Source organism: Schistocerca serialis, chromosome 10 (assembly GCF_023864345.2).
Source record: "Schistocerca serialis cubense isolate TAMUIC-IGC-003099 chromosome 10, iqSchSeri2.2, whole genome shotgun sequence".
NCBI classification, from domain to species: domain Eukaryota; kingdom Metazoa; phylum Arthropoda; class Insecta; order Orthoptera; family Acrididae; genus Schistocerca; species Schistocerca serialis.
Window position 1 is genome coordinate 110,705,827 of NC_064647.1, and position 24,641 is coordinate 110,730,467.

General features: G+C 41.8%; 1 protein-coding gene, 1 non-coding gene and 1 pseudogene across 2 annotated transcripts in view; 2 read left to right on the forward strand and 1 right to left on the reverse strand.

Annotated features, from left to right (window-relative positions):
* Positions 1–24,641, forward strand: part of LOC126425138 (speckle-type POZ protein-like) — a 264,849-nt gene that overhangs the window by 11,985 nt on the left and 228,223 nt on the right. The window lies entirely within an intron of this gene.
* On the forward strand, positions 1,637–1,711 carry Trnar-gcg (transfer RNA arginine (anticodon GCG)). Its single transcript has one exon. It is a non-coding gene; the product is annotated as a tRNA-Arg (tRNA).
* LOC126425563 (5S ribosomal RNA) lies at positions 12,960–13,077 on the reverse strand (annotated as a pseudogene).

The window sequence follows — 24,641 nt, forward strand, 5'->3', positions numbered from 1 at the left end:
TGTCAGGAAGTTATTTCTGAAAGTATTTGTATGGAGTGTAGCCATGTATGGAAGTGAAACATGGACAAGAAGAGAAAAGAAGCTTTCGAAATGTGGTGCTACAGAAGAATGATGAAGAGTAGATGGGTAGATCACATAACTAATGTAACTAATGAGGAAGTATAGAATAGGATTGGGGAGAAGAGAAGTTTGTGGCACAACTTGACCAGAAGAAGGGATCGGTTGGTAGGACATGTTCTGAGGCATCAAGCGATTACCAATTTAGTACTGGAGGGTAGCGTGGAGGGTAAAAGTCGTAGAGGGAGACCAAGAGATGAATACACTAAGCAGATTCAGAAGGATGTAGGCTGCAGTAGGTACTGGGAGATGATGAAGCTTGCACAGGATAGAGTAGCATGGAGAGCTGCATCAAGCCAGTCTCAGGACTGAAGACCACAACAACAGGTAAAAAAATGAATTTCCGTCTTTTAACTACTGTATATATAGTCACCAACGTTGTCAACAAGTTTCTCTCTTTGTGGCACCAGTTTCAATATGCTTTGTTCGTAGAGGTCAGTCTGTTTGGAGGACAGTCATCTGCGGTCTCCTGATTTCATTTCCTCATCTGTCACAAAGCGTTGGCCAGCCAGGAATTTCTTCATCAGAGCGAACAGATGAAAGTGCAAGGTCCGGACGGTATGGTGGATGCTGGAGTACCTCGTAGCCAAATTCGGCGATTTTCTCAGGAACGGGAACAGTAGCTGGGAGGCGAGCATTGTGATGAAGTTTTGGAACCGTCAGCGTTAATGTTGTGGGTTTGTCACGAACCAAAGTTCTAATGTGGGCTGCAGCATTCACAGTGGCCCCGTGTTCAGCGAGATCCACGAATAACAAATACACCATACGTATCGCAGAACTCTGCCACAAGCACATTTCTAGCAGATTGAATTTTCTTAGTTCTGAGGAATTAGCGAATTCTTTTAGTTCTGAAGTATCAGCAAATTTCCACTCAACAGAGGTATACATGATTTCGAGCGGGTAGTGATAAGTTCACAACTCATCACCAATGACGTTTCCTTTCAGAAAGTAATGCAAACAAAATACCCTTTGTAGCGCAAATTTCAAACTGTATCGTCGTGAAATTTCAACATTCCAGCTGCAATACCAGGGAAGAAAAAAGTTATTTTGCGTTGCTTTCCGATCCTCCCTTGTTTACTATTTATGCTGTATTCGTCCAAAAAAATAAATGTCGTTTGTCAGATATCCTTAAAGGAGTCTCGATTTTTTTTATTAAAGGTTGTGCACAGTTCCTATACACATCGGCTAGCAAGAATGAAGTTGAAGAAATTACTACACAGGGCATGTGAAACTTCCTGGCAGATTAAAACTGTGTGCAGGACCGAGACTCGAACTCGGGACCTTTGCCTTTTGCGGGCAACTGCTCTACCAACTAAGCTACCCAAGCACGACTCACGCCCCGTCCTCACAGCTTTACTTCTGCCAGTACCTCGTCTGCTACCTTCCAAACTTAACAGAAGCTATCCTACGAACCTTGCAGAACTAGCATTCCTGAAAGAAAGGAGAGCTTCTGTTAAGTTTGGAAGGTAGAAGATGAGGTACTGGCTGAAGTAAAGCTGTGAGGACGGGGTGTGAGTCGTGCTTGGGTAGCTCAGTTGGTAGAGCACTTGCCTGCGAAAAGCAAAGGACCCGAGTTCGAGTCTCGGTCCGGCACACAGTTTTAATCTGTCAGGAAGTTTCATATCAGGGCACACTCCGCTGCAGAGTAAAAATCTCAGTCTGTACACAGGGAATGTGTCTACACACGTTTAAAGTGCCACAGTCTGGTACATAACCAAGGTTGATTCAGGCCCTGGAACCAATGTACTGACGTGAGCCCGTTTCGATGTTAATCGAACGATCCTCGGAGTAACGAGGGATCGAATCATGGAACTTACGAATCATATGACGTCATCAACTGCCCACGAGGTTTTGTTTTGCGAGTATTTTATGTTGTTCTCTTTTCCAAGGAAGTGGTCCTGGAGCCTATGTGCTGACGTGCACCTGTTTCGATGTTAATCGAACGTTTCTCGAGGTAACGAGGGATCGAATCACGGAATTTACGAATCGTATGACGTCATCTCCTCACGAGGTTTTGTTTTGCGAGTATTTTATGTTGTTGTTATCTTGTCCAGGGAAGTGGTCCTGGGGCCTATGTGCTGACGTGCACCTGTTTCGATGTTAATCGAACGTTTCTCGGGGTAACGAGGAATCGAATCACGGAATTTACAAATCGTATGACGTCATCAACTGCCCACGTGGTTTTGTTTTGCGAGTATTTTATGTTGTTCTCTTGTCCAGGGAAGCGGTCCTGGGGCCTATGTGCTGACGTGCTCCTGTTTCGATGTTAATCGAACGTTTCTCGGGGTAACGAGGAATCGAATCACGGAATTTACGAATCGTATGACGTCATCAACTGCCCACGTGGTTTTGTTTTGAGAGTATTTTATGTTGTTCTCTCGTCCAGGGAAGTGGTCCTGGAGCCTATGTGCTGACGTGCACTCGTTTCGATGTTAATCGAACGATCCTCAGAGTAACGAGGGATCGAATCACGGAATTTACGAATCGTATGACGTCAACTGCCCACGAGGTTTTGTTTTGCGAGTATTTTCTGTTATTCTCTTGTCCAGGGAAGTGGTCCTGGAGCCTATGTGCTGACGTGCACCTGTTTCGATGTTAATCGAACGTTTCTCGGGGTAACGAGGAATCGAATCACGGAATTTACGAATCGTATGACGTCATCAACTGCCCACGAGGTTTTGTTTTGCGAATATTTTCTGTTATTCTCTTGTCCAGGGAAGTGGTCCTGAAGCCAATGTGCTGACGTGCACCTGTTTCGATGTTAATCGAACGTTTCTCGGGGTAACGAGGAATCGAATCACGGAATTTATGAATCGTATGACATCATCAACTGCCCACGAGGTTTTGTTTTGCGAGTATTTTCTGTTTTTGTCTTGTCCAGGGAAGTGTACCAAAGTGCCAGAGAACGTGAGAGAACCTCTGCGCGCACCAGCTCGTAAGTAAACCCTGTTGCGTCCTTCTGACAGCCAGCGAGGTGCTTTAAAGCATGATTATTTTGTACACAGAACGTGCGACGCTACATCTCTACGCTAGTTTGCTAGTATGCTGTTTATTACCTGAAAATAAGCAATATCACAGCCAGTGGCGCCTCGTGAGTATACATTCCGGCTGTACGGAATTTTTTAGATTCAGATACATTTTGGAGTGTGAAATTAATAGCATCAGCTGTACAACAGTTGTGCTTATCAACAGATTTATACAACTACAATGCCAATAATAATAACAGTAATAATAATGATAATATCTGGCAAAAGGAAGATGGTTTTGCGGAATTTTTTTATTTTGTACATAATTAAGCACAGTTTAGCGCAATAATGAAATAATGTGTAAGCTTTAACAACTCTCCGTTTCGCATTTTTTTGTAAGTGCGAATTTTCGTGCTTTCCCGTTTTTGTTTATTTTCTTATTTTTTTTTTTTCAAACAAATGTGCAAGATTCCTAACAGATGTATTAGTTCACGAATTTACTTCCAGGTTAGAAATCAGATATTCTTACCCTGTACCCATCCAACAACTTGTGCTAACTGTAGATTTCCCTTGTTAAATATTCACAGTCACTCTTATTCGATTTCGTCACTCTCCCAATCACAGGATGTGTTGTCAGAGGCCCTAGCCCCTTTCTGGCTAACTTCCCCAGATAATTTACTTCCCGAAATGAGATTTTCACTCTGCACCGGCGTGTGCGCCGATATGAAACTTCCTCGCGGATCAAAACTGTGTACCGGACCGGGACTCAAACTGCGGACATTTGCCTTTCGCAGACAAGTGCTCTAGTGACTGAGCTACCCAAGCACGACTCGCGACCCACCCTCACAGCTTTACTTTTCTCTTAGCATTTAAAATAGATTCAACATAGCTCATGTTTACACTTTTCACGAAAGCCGATTCCCGCACAATAAACAACTAACTTGAAACACAAACTGGCGTTTGTGGAAATGATTAAACTAAAGTAGTAATGTCTACCAACATGATAACTTGAATAGAATACATATGTGGCGCTGAGATCCATAAGGGCCTTACACGCATAGCCGTAGATCTCACGTGTAAGTGAATATCTGGGAAATCAGTGGTCTAGCTTTTCGTGAATTTTCAGATATATGTTGTGGCTCTATAGCGCAGATAAACATGACTTAAGGTCAACAGATTTCAGAAACATGAATAAATGCAACAGTCTCAAAATCGACGGTGATGTGCTTTAGGCCCTTATGATTCACCCCGGCTCAAGTGGATTACTGTGTGATACAATTCACAACTTAATGTTCTATAGTTCATTCAGAAACCCACAAAGCAGGTTTACTGTCAGTACAACATTCAAAAATGTTCAAATGTGTGTGAAATTTTATGGGACTTAACTGCTAAGGTCATCAGTCCCTAAGCTTACACACTATTTAACCTAAATTATCCTAAGGACAAACACACACACACCCATGCCCGAGGGAGGACTCAAACCTCCGCCGGAACCAGCCGCACAGTCCATGACTGCAGCGCCTGAGACCGCTCGGCTAAACCCGCGCGGCAGTACAACTTTAATATATACTGACGTCCGATCTAATTTTATAATACAGTGAGTGAATGATACTCCGTTCGTCATAAGAATAAACCTCAAGGTAACTTCCTAGCAGATTAAAACTGTGTGCCGGACCGAGACTCGAACTCGGGACCTTTGCCTTTCGCGGGCAAGTGCTCTACCATCTGAGCTTCCCAAGCACGACTCACGCCCCGTCCTCACAGATTTACTTCTGCCACTGCCTCGTCTCCTACCTTCCAAACTTTACAGAAGCTCTCCTGCGAACCTTGCAGAACTAGCACTTCCGAAAGAAAGGATATTGCGGAGACATGGCTTAGCCACAGCCTGGGGGATGTTTCCAGAGTGAGATTTTCACTCTGCAGCGGAGTGTGCGCTGATATGAAACTTCCTCAGATGGTAGAGCACTTGCCCGCGAAAAGGCAAAGGTCCCGAGTTCGAGTCTCGGTCCGGCACACAGTTTTAATCTGCCAGGAAGTTTCATATCAGCGCACACTCCGCTGCAGAGTGAAAATCTCATTCTGATTACACTGTGTATTCTTTCGTGTTTGCTGGAACCTCATTGGATTTCATTTCACGTGGAGCAGAAGTGAAGGTGTCCCGAGTACAGCCGAATACGATAATGAGGATACGTTTTATGCTGTGCGTTATGCGTACATTGACTCAAGATAATACGGGGCAACAGCTTTACCGGCGCATTTAACTTGGAAAGCACTAGCCAGCTGCCTGGTCCAGCTCCAGCTAACCTGCAGTGATGTGAACAGTTGTAATAAAGACGCAGAAAGAGACGAGCAGAGAAGCCTTGAATGTCATTTAATTTTTGAACAGAAGCAAATAATTATAAAACTCGGACACTTCTTAGGTGATCTGCTGGGAAACATAAGATGCTCTCGATCTTAGCTAACGTAGTACTGTAATTAAAAACGAGAGTGATGAAAGTTCGTGACTTTAACGAGGGTAATTTTGCTGCATGAACTATGTGCGGCGTAAAAGTGCACTGCTGGGATTTCACTCAGTCGTCTGGTAACCTCCGATCTTCTTCCATATCGGACTCCGAGGAATGCGGTACATTTCAGTGCTGCTATAAGACGCTCAGCAGTAGAATCTCAAGCCACCCAATAGTCCTCGTTTCCTCCTCCTCTTTTATGATGTGCCGTTCTGCAATTAACCATCGCTCGGCAGTGGACGAGTCACAAAGCTTTGTGCATTACTTCCAGTCAGGTTAGCAGCTTAAATGCCTTGTTATTTCTCGTGATATATCCATTAACTTGGTTCCAGATCAATTCTGATCGCAGTGTTAAAGGTGACGACTGTAAAGATGCAGCATTTGTACCGTGTGCTCGACTGCGGGGAAATTATTGTTTTCCATCTTTTTTTCTCCAAAAAATTTAACTGTGTAATGTTTTCTTAGCTTTAAAATCTTTAACCTTATTTTATGATATATCGATAATTAAGAATGTGTACTTGCAATGAATGTAATATGCAATTAGAAACTATAAGACGTGCATCTTTCTTGATAAATTTCGTATGTAAATGATTTAGGCATTGAAACAAAAGAAATTGTAGATCACAACGGGTTTGGAACCGCTGCCCACCACTTCACTCGGTTATCAACTTACAACGCTACTGATTACGCCACGAAAGGAGTAAAATTTAGTCTCTTGTAATTACAATATTGTATTTCTCGAAAAACGTCCAAGCTGGTTTTTCTCTGTAATGTTGTGAAAAACATTAAGAACAACTTGTTTCTAGCCATTAACGGTGTTCCGTGTGCGTGTTTCATTACGAAGCAGTGTCATCCATTTTCGCGGTTCATAAGATGATGATGATGTTTGGTTTGTGGGGGGCTCAATTGAGCGATCATCTGCGCCCGTACATATTCCCAACCTTTGCTCAGTCCAATCTCGCCACTTCCATGAATGATGATGAAATGATGAGGACAACACAAACACCCAGTTATCACAAGGCAGGTGAAAATCCCTGCCACGCCGGTAATCGAACCCGGGACCCCGTGCTCGGAAAGCGAGAACGCTACCTCGAGATCACGACAGCGGAACAATCAGAGCATAAGTAGCGCTTACAGAGAGTGTGTGGCTGTACACGATTTATAAAAATTTGTAAAATAAAAATTACGTAGCCAAAGTGTGATTAAGATAAACTTTGATGGCTGTTAATACGTCAGAATGTCTTAAAAGTTTCATTTACAGTTTCGTAGTAATAAGATATCTAATACATAAGCTGGACCCACTTTCAAGATCGTAACAACACCAGTGTACGAAAGTTAGGCTGCTAACCAATAATCGTGTTTGTGTTTGTTTGGATCAGGTTTATCATAAGAATGAACCTGATGTAAACATTGCGCCATGTATTCTTCCGCGTTTGCTTGAATCTCATTGGATTTCGTTTCACGTGGAGCGGAAGCCAAGCTGTGACCAGTACAGTCAAGTACGATCATAGGTATACGTTTTATGCTGTGTTACACGCACACAGACTGAGCTATAACGCCGTAGAACAGCTTTACAGGCGCATTAACCTTTGAGAGCACTGGGCAGCCAGCGGCCCAGCTAACCTGCAAAGGTGTGAGCAGTTGCATTTCATGAGACGAAGAAAGAAACAATATAGCTTCGAAAGTCATTTAATTTTTAAAAAGAATTAAATAATATCTGGCAAAAGTCCAGCATTACCGCGTGCTTCTTAGGTGACCAGACGGAAAGCATAAAATGGACTCGTTCTCTCCTGACACGGTATTCTAATTACTAACAGGAGTTCTAATTTAAACATAGGGTAATTTTCCTGAGCGAGCTGTGTGAAATGCAAAAGCATACTGCAGCGATTTGACCGTACTGTTGAATACTGAAGCCACTGAATGTATTAATTACAATCGGGTAATTTCTTAGCTCCTTCCGTATCCGAATCTGAGAAATGCATTTCAGTTCTGTAAGTATCACCTGCTACGTTGATAACGAGCCTATCAACAACAGAATCCACGAAGTCAACCAAGCGCCGTATTTTCTCTTCATCTTTTATGACGAGCCGTTCAATAGCCCGCCAGCGTCGGCAGTTGACATGTGAAAAAGCTCCGTGCGTTACTTCCAGTACGTCAGGCAGCTTAACAGTCTTTATTTTTCGGGCCAAATCCCTTAACTTCGCCCCAGATCAGTTCTGTTGGGTTCATATTGTACAGTGGGAAATGTAAAAAAGTCTCATTTGTATAGTGTACTCAGTCCTGTGAAAAAGATTGTTTTCCATGTTCCTACAACACTCATCTACATCTGTGGTATAAAACAATGGACGTAGTCCAAATAAAGAGTATTTGGTTTTTCATTTTTGCCTTCAAAAATTAAACTGTTATGTTTTCTTTATTTAAGCAACTTTTATCTATTAAGTGTCTTTCATAAAATATCGATAATTAAGAATTTATATTTGAAATGAAAACAGGAATTTCGCGTGCAGTATGTAATTAGAAATAAGAGGACGTGCATTATTCATAAAAACATGATGATGAATTTTACAATTACGAGGTGTAGGTGTTTCAAATTGAACGAGAAAAGAAGAGTCAGGAAAGATTTAAACCACGGAATTATAAATTGCAGTAAATTATCAATCTATCACGCTCACGTACAATGTGAGCTGGTGTCTCAACTATATGTAATATAGTCCCTCGAAAATCTTCAAAGGCGGTTATCTCTGTGAATTTATGAGAAACATTTCTCGGCACTTTTTAACCGTGTTACACACGCATGTTTTACTACGGAACACTAAGCAGCTTGCTAGGGTGACCAGACGTCCGTAATAATCAGGACATGTCCTCCTTTTTAGCTCTTTGTCCGGGGTCCGGGCAGATTTTTACAGTGTACGGCGTTTTCGCAAAGTTGAGCCTAATACAGTTATATCCACAATCCGTCCCGTTCTATTGCTCTTTTACTAAATACTTTAACTATTGGCACAGCCATCGTGATAAACACGCACGAAGGCGGTGTTAGTAGGCGGCACCAGGATCGTCGATGTTATCGTTGATCGACCTATAAGCTAATGCAAATATCGATTATTTAAAATTTTCGTTTCGTATCTCCGCTTTGTATTGGCGTGGCCTCCTGTAGCGCACGTATGATTTGTGAGTGTAATTTTTAAGCGAGTTACGTAAAATATTTGGGTATGCCTAAACGAAATATCCGGCTTTCAAGAAAGGGAGAAATGAATTTGAAGCGGAATGTAAGATATGTGAAGCTGGAACGTACGTCTCAGTGGCCAATACAGTTAAGAAAAACGAGACAGGTTAACTGTCATGGTTTTATTTCATTGTTTCATAGTTATTCAATTTATTTGTATTCGGAAGGTTAAAGTGCAGTTTACATGTCGTCAGCTGCTGCTTGAATTGTAGATGTTGGTAGCGGTGCGTCGAATGAAGGGAGGTGAAGGGCCTTAACGTTCTTCGCCGGTCGGCGTGGCCTTGCGGTTCTAGGCGCTTCAGTCTGGAACCGCGTGACCGCTACGGTCGCAGGTTCGAATCCTGCCTCGGGCATGGATGTGTGTGCTGTCCTTAGGTTAGTTAGGTTTAAGTAGTTCTAAGTTCTTGGGGACATAACCACAGATGTCAAGTCCCATAGTGCTCAGAGCCATTTGAACCATTTTCGTACGTTTTTCGCTTTGTAAACAATTCCGTGCTGTTGACATAACAAAACAATTGACGCCACACTGTCACCACAATCAATGTTTTTAATTTTTTTTATATTGCTCAGTTAACCACCACCTGACCATACGTAACAATTAACTACTAGTTTTACCGGTAATTCCCGGCAGTCACGTGACTTGTCCAAAGCTGACGGGTGGTATCCTCATCTGCAGTTGACCCGTTTGATGTGTCCTCTTTTTTCTTCCTTTGACCTCCGTTTTGAAGCTGTTTGCTCTCGTTTTTAAACAACTGCATCTGGTCACCCTAGCTTCAGCCATTTTCACACTACGTATTAACAGCGCGATCGTCAGAGCACAACAGTGTAGAGACTGTGACTGTACATGATTTTTGAAATAAAAGCTACGTAGCTAAAGCGTGATTAAAAAATACGTAATACATTTGAATCCCTTAAAGTTTCATTTAACGTAACTTAGTAGTATTATATCTTATACATAAGTAGGACCTACTTCCAAGAGCGTAACAACACCAGTGTACGTGTGCTATGGCTATCGACCAATCATCGCTTTTGTGTTTCTTATGCATCAGGTTTATTCTTGTCGTGGACGGAGTAGAGTAGAACACTACCTATGGCAGTGGTGCTGAGGCTAGGATAGCTCGCGTCATGCGACATGCGTGCGTCGGCTTTCGAAATCAGCGGATTCTTCACAGCAGATCGGATTTCAGGGCCCCCGGGCAGCTCGGTGGTTTCTGCGGTATTTACAGCAGATGAAGTGAATAAACACTTACGATACAAATACACAGAAGTTGGCGGGTACTCTGACTGGCTTCTGCTGTCTATATCAATGTTGCAGCTGACAAGGGAGGCCACGACGCCCCGGATAACGAATTTACTTCGAACTTGTTACACTTTTTAGTGGTCCATTAGGATGGCGGCGACGATGTGATTAGTGTTCAAGCTTTTTAATCGGGCGATCGCTGTTCGAATCTCGATGTATGATCGGGATTCGAGCACTTCAAATATCTACGAGAGATAATCCGACCATCAGGACTGAACTTCATAGCCAATCAAGAAAGGATCTCGGAATTGCAGAAACCATATAAGCTCACTTGGAATCACGACAGTAAAAAATCTTATCTCTGTCAATGCAAAACTAAGGCATTACAACACAGTGGTTGTACCAGAAGTACTGTGCGCTGCAGAAACTACAGGGATTCGCGGTCATACCAAAACCGGAGAGATTGAAAAGCAAGCTAGAAAAATTCCGAGGAAAATATATGGGCCAGTGTTTCGTGAAGGAATTTGGTTGAAAATTAGCTCTGAGCACTATGGGACTTAACATCTGTGGTCATCAGTCCCCTAGAACTTAGAACTACTTAAACCTAACTAACCTAAGGACATCACACACATCCATGCCCGAGGCAGGATTCGAACCTGCGACCGTAGCAGTCACGCGGTTCCAAACTGAAGCGCCTAGAACCGCACGGCCACACGGCCGGCTAAGGAATTTGGATAAAGAGGCCAACAGGAGAGATGTACAAAGAGACAGAATCAATACCGGACACGTTTAGAAAGAGAAGGATGAAATTTTATGGACATACCAGCAAGAAGAACAACAACAGGCTCACGAGGCAAATCTTTGACATAGGAAACACTAACAAGAACAAGACAGCATGGATCACTGAAACAGACGAAGACTTTAAGGAACTGGAAATCACACGAGACAACATAACTAATCGTGAACAGTCCAGGAACATCATAAAGAAACATGCACTTAAACAGAAACATCCTGAGAACAGAACAGGAAGTAAATGGTCTGGAGAGGGCAAGAGAGAGTGCAGCGAGCGTGTGAAGAGAATTTGGGAAGAACGAAGGAAGAAGAAGAAATAATGACTACTCAAATGCAATTGTTATCTTAAAAGGGAATAATCGAAAAATAAATAAGTAAATAATATATACGTTTCATACATATTATATGTGAAAGGTAACAATGAGGGAAAGACACGTATAGTTGCACGAAATTTTATTGTTTGCAAATTTTTATTGTCACCACAAATGTATTTATAGCGATCGACAAGTATACGATCATACACATAAAGTTTTCCTGAAAATATTGGTCTGTCGTGATTTCAGAAACCCCTTATACCCGCAATCAGGTAAGGTACCGAGAATTGCTTTGCAACTGGACGCTTTGATTTGCAGGTACGGGCTTGTAAAGCTCAAGTTCAAAATGGCTCTGAGCACTATGGGACTCAACTGCTGAGGTCGTAAGTCCCCCAGAACTTACAACTACTTAAACCTAACTAACGTAAGGACATCACACACATCCATGCCCGAGGCAGGATTCGAACCTGCGACCGTAGCGCCTAGAACCGCTCGGCCACTTCGGCCGGCTTAGAGTTCAAGTCAAACATCGATAAGTAAAGGTGGAAATAACTTCATTCAATAATAGAATGAGTTATAATATGGCGGAATATGAGGGTAACGTACGATTATTCGTCGTATTTGCTTTCGACATTAGAAGTTGCAGGATGATAGCGTACATTCATAGACAGAAAACATAAATTAAAACGGCATCAGCTACATCGTATGACTGCAGTTTATCCGCAAGCACAATGAATCTACAATGGTCCTAAGGAAAAACATAGCTCGATGACATTTGGAAAAATTTCTCGTCCTACCGACAATCTGGATGCAAACCATGCGTAATGAAACATTTCCGTAAAAATCAGTACCGAAAATTGACGATGTACAGTTGACAGTATTTCTGTAGCATCTTCACGGGAAGTTCGTTGTCAGTCAAATATATACCAGTTTGAACATGCTGGATAAAGTTTTTAAATTGTGTATAGGAGTGAAAGTGGCAAAATAGTTGTCGTAGTAATAAAAATTAGTAAACAGTAAAATAACATTGGAAATTCAATAAAAGTTCATGTAAACGCACGTGTCTTTCAAATGTAATATGTAGGAAATAATATGGCTAGTGTTGAAAAAAGTATAAAGTAAAGAAAAATGATGACCAGGACTCACTCCTGCGACCCACCGTTTACGGTACTTGAACGCTAACCATACGAAGGAAGGAAGATTGAGTTTAACGTCCCGTCAACATCGAGGTCATAAGAGACGGAGAAATGCTCAGATTGTGTCAAGGATGGGGAAGGAAGCCATCCTGTCATTTGCCTGGAGCAATTTAGGTTTGAAGCGCCATCCTCCCGAATGCAAGTCCAGAGAGCTAACCACTGCACTCCCTCGCTTGAGACTGTCCACACGACCGCCGCTATCTTGAGTTACAGGTCGCAGTCCACCGGTACATCACTGACGTGTGAAACTTCCCTACCGATTCCATCGAAATCGCCTAAGTAGTACGTCTTACTACTCGAACATAATATTTGACTGCTAAAAGTGTACAAAGTTTGAAGTAAATCCGTGATCCGAACATCGTGGCCTCCCCTCGTGAGTTAGCCCCTCGTTTAATCTAGTACTCTATGGACTCTGTCGTCAGGCGACGAGTGGCCTACCGGGACCATCCGACCGCCGTGTCATCCTCATAGAGGATGCGGATAGGAGGGGCATGCGGTCAGCACACCGCTCTCCCGGTCGTTATGATGGTATTATTGACCGAAGCCGCTACTATTCGGTCGAGTATCTCCTCAATTGGCATCACGAGTCTGAGTGCACCCCGAAAAATGGTAACAGCGCATGGCGGCCTTGATGGTCACCCATCCAAGTGCCGACCACGCCCGACAGCGCTTAACTTCGGTGATCTCACGGGAACCGGTGTAACCACTGTGGAAAGGCCGTTGCCCAATCTAGTACTCTATACTGTCAAAAATATCTGGACATCGATTAATAGACATTAACTTGTGGTGTGCCCTCTTTTTTCCTTTGCCTTTATGATGGCTTGATTCCATCTCGGGGCAATGTCAGTGATGCATCTAAATATCTGTGGACAAATGTCACCTAACTCTTCCCCAAGAGCTGAAGCCAAAGAATGTAGTGTTGTTGCGCTGGTGATCCCGATAGCACGCAGAACCAAAAGTGTACCCGCTCTTGGAGTGGTCATCTACACACGTGGACACATTTCGAAATAGGTAAACTGTGCGTGGTGGTCAGTTTTTGAATCAAGTTAACTCTGCACGAATAGAAGTTGGCACCACAGCATTTTTCTTCCCATTTTTAGAGACTTTGCATTCGCTATGACTGCTAAGCAGGACCAGTAGTACGTATGGTTAAAAACGCTTCATAAAATACTCATGCCCATAATGCAGCACTTGTCAGAGTACAGTGCTCAAAATAAATGTTGCATATTGCCATATTGAATCTTGTGATCCAGAAATACATTCATGTTCATAAATTAAGGATAATGCGGATACATGGTGAAACAATGCTTTGGTGGGCGGTTTGCGGGTTTAAATCACCTCGGTGCATTTGACCTGCGGTCGTTACACGGTGGCACTGGCAGCAGTCCACATACGAAGAGGTGTGTTGGTGCATGTCAGAGTACGGTGCAGTGAGTAAAGTGTGCAGACGTTTTCAGACGTGCTAATGCTGACAGTGTGTTCAAAATGGCTCAAAGAACACTTATTGATGACGTTACGAGGGGTAGAATACTAGAGCGATTGGAGGCTGGTCAAACACAGCATGTTGTAGCATGGGCTCTCCGTGTGCCACAAAGTGTGATCTCAAGATTATGGCAACGATTCTAGCAGACAGGGAACGCGTTCAGGCACTACAGTACGGGATGTCCACAGTGTACAACACCACAAGAAGACCGATATCTGCCGGCCGCGGTGGTCTAGCGGTTCAGGCGCTCAGTCCGGAACCGCGCGACTGCTACGGTCGCAGGTTCGAATCCTGCCTCAGGCATGGATGTGTGTGATGTCCTTAGCTTAGTTAGGTTTAAGTAGTTCTAAGTTCTAGGGGGCTGATGACCACCGATGTTAAGTCCCATAGTGCTCAGAGCCATTTGATTTGAAGACCGATATCTCACCATCAGTGCCCACAGATGGCCACACAGTACTGCAGGTAGCCTTGTTCGGGACCTTACCGCAGCCACTTGAACAGTTGTCTCCAGACACACAGTCTACAGACGACTGAACAGACATGGTTTATTCGCCTGGAAACCTGCAAGGTGCATTCCACTGACCCCTGGTTGGTGTCACCAACACAGTACATAGTCATTGGAACAGTGGTCCAGGTTATGTCCATGGACGAGTCCAGGTATAGTCTGAACAGTGATTCTCGCCGGGTTTTCATCTGGCATGAACCAGGAATCACATACCAACCCCTTAATGTCCTTGAAAGGGACCTGTATGGAGGTTTTGGTTTGATCATGTGGTGTGGGATTATGATTGGTGCACGTACACCCGTGCATGTCTTTCACAGAGGAACTGTAACAGGTCAGGTCTATTGGGACGTCATTTTGCACCAGTATGTCCGCCTTTTCAGGGGTGCAGTGGGTCCCACCTTCCTCCTGATGGATGATAACGCATGGCCCCAGCGAGCTGCCATTTTGGAGGAGTACTTTGAAACAAAAGATATCAGGTGAATGGAGTGGTCTGCCTGTTCTCCTGACCTAAACCACATTGAGCACGTCTGGGATGCTCTCGGTCGACATATCGCTGCGTGTCTTCGTACCCCTAGGACACTCAGGAGTTCCTACAGGCACTGGTGGAAAAATGGGAGGCTGTACCCCAGCAGCTGCTCGACCACCTGATCCAGAGTGTGCCAACCTGTTGCACAGCCTGTGTACGTATGCATGGTGATCATATCCCATACTGATGTCGTGGTATATGTGCAGGAAACAGTGGCGTTGTAGCACATGTGTTTCGGGACAGTTTTGTCAACTTATCACAAATACCGTAGACTTACAGATTTGTGTCATGTGTGTTCCCTATGTGCCTATGCTATTAGCACCAGTTTTGTGTAGTGCCACATTGTGTGGCACCATATTCTGCAATTATCCTTAATTTATGAGCATGAGTGTACTTTATGATATCAATACATTGGCATGTTAGTAATGTAATTGTAGCAGAAACAGCCCATGTGAATGCAGTCAGTGGCAATCATGTCAACTGGAAATACTGCAGAACTTGTGCTGCCTGTCATTATGAGTGTTGTGTTGCTACAGGATGGTCTCTGACAACATACGATCAGAAGCTCCGTATAGTCACTCTAATGGAGCAGGGAATGAGACAGGTGGACCTCACAGCGAATTTTGCTGTGATGTCATTAGAATCTGGAAAAAATTTCTAGTGACAGGAGGAAAAGGTTTCTAGCGATAGGATTACTTGGGCATTGTCACATAAGCGGCCGTGGAAGGAAAACAATGGCTGTGCAGGTCTGATATCTGCATATAACAGCAGGCAGAAACCCTTAACACAATGTTATACATCTACGGGCTCTGTTCCAAACAGCTACAAAAGTGGAAGTGTCAACACGATAAAGGATGACAGCCAAAAACAGTTGCAGGATAAAAATTTATTAAAATTCTTGACCAAGGTTTCGGTACATATGATTGTACCTTCATCAGAAGTAAAAAATCTAAAATTACATCATGCAATGGAGATTAATAAAACAATTGTGCCAAGGGCATCCTTTATCGTGAAGAATTTCAGCAGTTGCTGTTGCAGCCATGTTTAAAATCTTGGAAGTGTCAACACAAACCATGCAAAATATGCTTCCATGAGCAGAGGTTACGTGCCAAAAGGCATCTCGAGGCTCCTCCACTAAATTGTCTGTGTAGTCTTCGTGGACTACACAGCAGTGGAACCCAAACCTCCTTCCTGATGAGACCCATATTAGTCTCCATCCTGACAATACTGATATTCATGTTTGGAAGCAATGAGGGCAACATTTACACCCCAACTGTATCGTAGACCACCACTCTTGTCAAGGTGGTGGAGTCATGTTTTGGGATGGAATCATGTATGGCCGCAGGGGGATGACTCTTGATCGGGACGACACCTGTGTACGCATTGTGGCTCCATTTGATAACATATTGGAGCAGAGTTCATGCTGACAGAACATAATCAGTTTTGTTTCCTATTTTGTACGTCCAGTATTACAGTAAGCCTACTTGCAACTGTATTTAAACAGACACATTTTTCCTTTTGATGATATAAAGAAATGCTTTTAAAAAATTCAAATGTGTCATGGTTACATTTCTGTACTTTCAAATCAAACCCTGTGTATACTGCACATATTTTTCACGTTCATTACTGGATCTGTGAGGCCTGTCTGTGATGTTCATTTTAATGTTGGCGACTGCCTAAAATTAATGGGCAAAAACTCTTTGAAATGCCTCACAAGCATTGTCTGTTCTTTCAGAACTTGTAGTATACAAGGCCCAAATTTTGGGTGGAAACCCACATTCAGTGAAGTTCATTATCAAGTATATGCAGAACATGTAACATTTTCACTTTTCCAGTCAACTTATTTCCTGAAGAAAGGATGAAATTGCTTGCCCACATTTATGCAAAAAGTGAAGCCCACATTCAGTGAAGTTCATTATCAAGTATATGCAGAACATGTAACATTTTCACTTTTCCAGTCAACCTATTTCCTGAAGAAAGGATGAAATTGCTTGCCCACCTTTACGCAAAAAGTGAAACCCACATTCAGTGAAGTTCATTATCAAGTTTATGCAGAACATGTAACATTTTCACTTTTCCAGTCAACCTATTTCCTGAAGAAAGGATGAAATTGCTTGCCCACATTTATGCAAAAAGTGAAGCCCACATTCAGTGAAGTTCATTATCAAGTATATGCAGAACATGTAACATTTTCACTTTTCCAGTCAACCTATTTCCTGAAGAAAGGATGAAATTGCTTGCCCACCTTTACGCAAAAAGTGAAACCCACATTCAGTGAAGTTCATTATCAAGTATATGCAGAACATGTAACATTTTCACTTTTCCAGTCAACCTATTTCCAGAAGAAAGGATGAAATTGCTTGCCCATATTTATGCAAAAAGTGAAACTATGCACACAGAATCGGTACCAACCTATGTTGCATGCTGGTGTCTCGAATGAAGTTTACATTCAGACTCACCCCAAAGGCATTCCATTAGAGCAGTTCGGACTCCGAGCATGTGAGTCAATTTCAGGAATGTTATTATCCACTTAGATTTTGTTTAACGACATGGTCCACTCTCATGCTGATACAATCATCATCTCCAAACTGCTGTAATATGTATTCATGTTGTTCCACATTTAGCATTTTCTTAAGAGGTATAAGGGGACCACCACGCAACCACAAAAACACCCTTATACCATACACCACCTCCTTTGTTCTTTCATGTTGGCACTACACATGAAGGCCGGTAATGTTCTTCAGCATTTGCCAAACACAAACCCTTCATTCTAATTGCCACAGAGTATAGCTTTATTAGCCACTCTTCGGCAGGACGACGGTTCAATCCCATATCCAGCCATCCTGATTTAGGTTTTCCGTGATTTCCCTAAATTGTTTCAGGCAAATGCCGGGATGGTTCCTTTGAAAGGGCACGGCCGATTTTCTTCCCCATCCTTCCCTAACCCGAGCACGCACTCCGTCTCTAATGATCTCGTTGTCGACGGGACGTTAAACAACACTAACCTAACCTAACCTATTAGTCACTCATGTACAGTAGTCCATTGAGGACTGGCATCATTCTTTGCACCACCTCTGTCATCAGTTTTCATTGATTACAGAGATTTGTGACTTATGAAGAACTGCTCAACCATTCTGCACCATTCTTTCTAACCCCCTACACACAGTCATTGTGTTAGCTGCACTGCTGACAGCGCATTGGAACTCACGAGTGATTCTTTCCACTGATTTCATGCTATTTTTTACAACCACCCTCCGCAACACTCAGTGGTTCCATGTCCGTTAGTACGTGAGGTCTACCTGTTGTTCGTTTAGTTGTGGCTGTTCTTTGTTTTGTACACGTCACAGTTATGTAATCAACAGTCAACTTGAGCAGCTTTAGAAGTGTTGCGATGTCCCTGATGAATTTGTTACTCTGGTAACATCCAATGACTAGTCTCCATGTTTGAAGTCGCAGAGCTCTCCTGGCCCATATATTGTGCTGCTACTGCTCTCAACTAACAACACAGTACTCTCCACCTCTTCTTATACTAGTGGGTCCACATGTCAGTAATGTCTAATTGTCAATTCCCATTTTTAAGGATGTCTATATACTTCTGATCTCATAGAGTATACTGGAGATCTCTTCTCTCTCTATCTCTCAAAAAAAAAAAAAAAAAAAAAAAAATCTTTTCCAGTAGTCGTAGGCGTAGGTCATACCAGTCCACAGGAAGGGTGGTAGATGTTGTTGTTGTGGTCATCAGTCCAGAGACTGGTTTGATGCAGGTCTCCATGCCATAAAGTAGAGCTGCATGCCCTTGGGAAAAATTATGGCTGTAGTTTCCCCTTGCTTTCAGCCATTCCCAGTACCAGCACAGCAAGGCTGTTTTGGTTAATGTTACAAGGCCACATCAGTCAATCATCCAAACTGTTGTTGCTGCAACTACTGAAAAGGCTGCTGCCCCTCTTCAGGAGCCACACATTTGTCTGGCCTCTCAACAGACACCTCTCCATTGTGGTTGCATCTATGGTATGGCCATCTGTATCGCCAAGGCACGCAAGCTTCCCCACTAATGGCTAGGTCCATGGTTCATTGGGGTGGGGGGTAGTAGATATGACCATATGATCCTCAAAACTACCATCCAGTGTCCGTGACATACATTTGTTATAGAAGCTTAAAATATACTCTGAGTGCCTACGTAATGAGATATCTGGAACAGCGTGACCTCCATGCCAACCAGGAGGAGTCCATAAATTCGACTGTGTAAAACTCAACTCATGCATTTTTCACATGACATTTGAAAGCCATGGAATGAGGCAGTCAAGTAGGAAAGCTTCTGGCTCAGTATCACACATCTGCTTATTATTGAAAGTACAATCGTATAGGGTGACAAGCAAAATATTTGACTGGACTGGAGATTTCATACTGGGGAGGACACAGCATTTCATCTTCAATGGAATCTCTTTGGCAGATGTAGATGTTTGTTTCTGCCATGTAAAGGCCAGTGTCATTTGTAACAAGTTTATGCTCTGACTTGTTGGTACCTATATGAAATTTCTAGTAATGCAGCAATGATGACTATTTTGTAGTTGAAATCTAGATCAGCAACAAATTACAGATCTTTTTGACTGACTGTTGCTGTTCTTTAAATTTAGATGTAAAAATAACTTAGATGTGAAACTTCCTGGCAGATTATAATTGTATTTTGGACTGAGACTCGAACTCGGGACCTCTGCTATACACGGACAAGAGCTCTACCAACCGAGCTACTCAGACGTGATTTGCCAGGAAGTTTCATATCAGTGAACGCTCCACTGCAGAGTGAAAATTTCATTCTGGAACATGTTCCCAGGAATTACGTTAACATTAACATTGCAGGCAATATTAATTGTAACCTCAGACGTTTTGCATATCATATAGTTATCTATTGTAAAGTACTGTCTCACAAAATGTGAACAAATATTCAATCAGATATTCATCGTTTTTGTTGTCCTTGCAATGGCTTTATTGGCAGATATAGTTAGTTGATATAAGGTCCGCCTGTTACACAAACTTTTTTTTTTTTAAGTTACATTCGTATGTGGTGAAAGGTTTAAAGGAAACTTGAGCCTCATTTCAAATTGTTACCCAACTCATAAAATTATAGCTGATGGTGACTTCCTAAGAGTCTCCATTCCTTCCAAACTAACTAAAGAAGTGTAGAATAGATGTCAATTACATTCAAAGAAATAGTATTGACAACAGTTGAGAGATTCGTAAAAAAATAAATTAATGAGAGATGGAGATGATCTGCCATCATACACAAAACAAGTCACAACATGTTGAAGAAACTACAAGAAAAAGCATGCCATGTTTAAAAGAACACCAAATCTCCAAGACTGACTGTGTTTTACAGAAGCTTTAAATTTAGTGCAGACATCGATACAAGATGCTAATATTAACTTCCAAAATATCACTCACTCTCAAAAACTGACATAAAATGCAAAGATACTCTGTTTATATGAAATGTGCAGCAGCAACAAGATACAATCAATACCTTCACTATGCAATAGCGATGGCATTGTTACTGAAGACAATGCCTCTAAGGTGGAATTACTAAACTCAGAAACGAAGTACATATTCCAGAATTCGAACCAAGAATAGTTGACAACAAGTATAAATTAAAAGTAGATATCCTCAGCGTAGTGATGATTCAAATGGCTGTAAGCACTATGAGACTTAACATCTGAGGTCATCAGTGCCCTAGACTTAGAACTACCTAAACGTAAATAACCTAAGGACATCACACACATCCATGCCCAAGACAGGATTCGAACCTGTGACCATATTAGCAGAGCGGTTCCAGACTGAAGTGCCTAGAACCACTCAGCCACAGTGGCTGTAAAGTGTAGTGAAGCTTTAATAAAGGCAAGTTTTCCAGTCCAGATTGCATACCAATTAGATTCCTTTCAGTATAAGTTGATATAATAGCTCCATACTTAACAATCATATGCGATCATTTGCGCAACAAAAGATCCGTATCTGAGAACTGGAAAGTTTCACATGTCACACCAGTACTCAGGAAAGGAAATAGGAGTTATCCTTTTAATTAGAGACCTTTATCACTGGCAAGTATTTGCAGTAGGATTTTGAAACATATGCTGCATTCAAAGATTATGAGTTACATTGAAGAAAACGATCTATTGTCACGTAGCACCGATACAGAAAATTTTTGTTTCTGTAAAACACAACTGGTCCTTTATTCACATGAAGCAATGAGTGCTATTGACTGGGGATCTTATATTGATTCCAGATTTCCAGAAGGCTTTTGACACCATCCCCCGAAAGTGAGTTCTAATCAAATTGTGTGCTTGTCGTGTATTGTCTCAGTTGGCCAACTGGATTCATGACATCCTGTCAGAAAGGTCACATGGTGGAGTTTCTCTAGGAAGTGTTGTAAGCCCTCTGCTGTTCTAGATCTTTGTAAACAACTTAGGAGAAAATCTGAGCTGCATGTTTTGTTTGCAAATGATACTGTCATTTACCATCTAGTAAAGTCATCAGAAGATCCAATTGCAGAATGGCATCTGTATTGTGCAAAAAATTGCAATTCACTCTGTGTCATTAAAAGTGTTAGGTCATCCATATGAGGAGCAAGAGGAATCCATTAGATTTTGGCTACATGAACAATCATACAAATCTGAAGGCTGTCAATTCAACTAAATACCTAGTGTTTATAATTATGAACAATTTGAACTGGAATGATCACATAGATAATGTTGTTGGAAAGGCAAACCAAATACTGTGTTTTACTGGCTAAACACTTACAAGATATAGCAGGTCTACTAAAGAAACACACCTCACTTGCCCATCCATTTTGTGTTGGGATTCTTACCACAGAGGACATAAAAAAGTTCAAAGACAGAAAGCTCATTTTGTATTATCAAGAACTAGGAAGAGTGTCTCATTAAGAGAAATCAGAAATCGCATGGAAAAATTAAAGGTTAGTTTTTTCAGAATAGTCTGAAGGTGGTTTTACGAACCCTCCCAAGACACTTAATGTGTGAATTGCGTAGTAATCATGTAGCTGTAGATGTAGATACTTCATCATCTTTGTGCATTAGTGTGCATTCTTTGTTCATGTCTGTAAAATGTGAACATGTTTTAAGTGATAATCATTCTACAAACATGATGCCTAAAAACCAGTTTTTTTCTGTTGTTCTCATTACCTGAATTTTTCTACATTATTGCATAGTGTTCTGGTCGTCTAAAGTTGGATGGTGGGAAAGGGAGTTTAGTTTGCAAGAGAACATATCTATTTATATCTAACCATAATTTTTTGTGTGAAAATATTTTGTGACTGTTTGCTAGTTCTTACATTTAGCTTTCAAAAATCCTGTTTTACCTGCATTCCCATAAGTTGTTGAGAAGCACGCACAAACATTAGACATATTGCAATGACATTTTTCAGCTTTACCAAATATCAGTGTTGTGAGTTTTATCCCAGTTTGCATTCTCTTGTTCCTCAAGTCAATATGGTGCCAAATTCAGGTTTTGTTGACTTTTTTTCCTCCTTGTGTGTATGTGTATGTGTTTTTAGCTATTTATGTCATCTTTTCTATAAAGATCTATTAACATGTTAAAATATTGTGCCATCACCTAGTGTAATGTTGTCGTTTGTAACTTATTTTCCTTCTGGTAATGCCTTATGAATGTGAAAGTTTTCTTCTTTTGTAAATTTATGATAGAAGGTAGAGGTTGTTGCTGGATATTAATGTTTTCAAACCTGTCTGTAATTTAATTTGGTATTGATTGTGGGCTGTTAGGTGGTCAGCAAATTTGCTATGTTGTTTGTTGTTGTGGTCTTCAGTCCTCAGACTGGTTTGATGCAGCTCTCCATGCTACTCTATCCTGTGCAAGCTTTTTCATCTCCCAGTACCTACTGCAACCTACATCCTTCTGAATCTGCTTAGTGTATTCATCTCTTGGTCTCCCTCTACGATTTTTACCCTCCACGCTGCCCTCCAATACTAAATTGGTGATCCCTTGATGCCTCAGAACATGTCCTACCAACCGATCCCTTCTTCTGGTCAAGTTGTGCCACAAACTTCTCTTCTCCCCAATCCTATTCAATGCTTCCTCATTAGTTATGTGATCTACCCATCTAATCTTCAGCATCCTTCTGTAGCACCACATTTCGAAAGCTTCTATTCTCTTCTTGTCCAAACTATCTATCGTCCATGTTTCACTTCCATACATGGCTACACTCCATACGAATACTTTCAGAAATGACTTCCTGACACTTAAATCAATACTGGATGTTAACAAATTTCTCTTCTTCAGAAACGCTTTCCTTGCCATTGCCAGCCTACATTTTATATCCTCTCTACTTCGACCATCATCAGTTATTTTGCTCCCCAAATAGCAAAACTCCTTTACTACTTTAAGTGCCTCATTTCCTAATCTAATTCCCTCAGCATCACCCGACTTAATTAGACTACATTCCATTATCCTTGTTTTGCTTTTGTTGATGTTCATCTTATATCCTCCTTTCAAGACACTGTCCATTCCATTCAACTGCTCTTCCAAGTCCTTTGCTGTCTCTGACAGAATTACAATGTCATCGGCGAACCTCAAAGTTTTTATTTCTTCTCCATGAATTTTAATACCTACTCCGAATTTTTCTTTTGTTTCCTTTACTGCTTGCTCAATATACAGATTGAACAACATCGGGGAGAGGCTACAACCCTGTCTTACTCCCTTCCCAACCACTGCTTCCCTTTCATGTCCCTCGACTCTTATAACTGCCATCTGGTTTCTGTACAAATTGTAAATAGCCTTTCGCTCTCTGTATTTTACCCCTGCCACCTTTAGAATTTGAAAGAGAGTATTCCAGTCAACATTGTCAAAAGCTTTCTCTAAGTCTACAAATGCTAGAAACGTAGGTTTGCCTTTCCTTAATCTTTCTTCTAAGATAAGTCGTAAGGTCAGTATTGCCTCACGTGTTCCAGTGTTTCTACGGAATCCAAACTGATCTTCCCCGAGGTTGGCTTCTACTAGTTTTTCCATTCGTCTGTAAAGAATTCGAGTTAGTATTTTGCAGCTGTGACTTATTAAGCTGATAGTTCGGTAATTTTCACATCTGTCAACACCTGCTTTCTTTGGGATTGGAATTATTATATTCTTCTTGAAGTCTGAGGGTATTTCGCCTGTTTCATACATCTTGCTCACCAGATGGTAGAGTTTTGTCAGGACTGGCTCTCCCACGGCCGTCAGTAGTTCCAATGGAATATTGTCTACTCCGGGGGCCTTGTTTCAACTCAGGTCTTTCAGTGCTCTGTCAAACTCTTCACGCAATATCATATCTCCCATTTCATCTTCATCTACATCCTCTTCCATTTCCATAATATTGTCCTCAAGTACATCGCCCTTGTATAGACCCTCTATATACTCCTTCCACCTTTCTGCTTTCCCTTCTTTGCTTAGAACTGGGTTTCCATCTGAGCTCTTGATATTCATACAAGTCGTTCTCTTATCTCCAAAGGTCTCTTTAATTTTCCTGTAAGCGGTATCTATCTTACCCCTAGTGAGATAGGCCTCTACATCCTTACATTTGTCCTCTAGCCATCCCTGCTTAGCCATTTTGCACTTCCTGTCGATCTCATTTTTGAGACGTTTGTATTCCTTTTTGCCTGTTTCACTTACTGCATTTTTATATTTTCTCCTTTCATCAATTAAATTCAATATTTCTTCTGTTACCCAAGGATTTCTACTAGCCCTCGTCTTTTTATCTACTTGATCCTCTGCTGCCTTCACT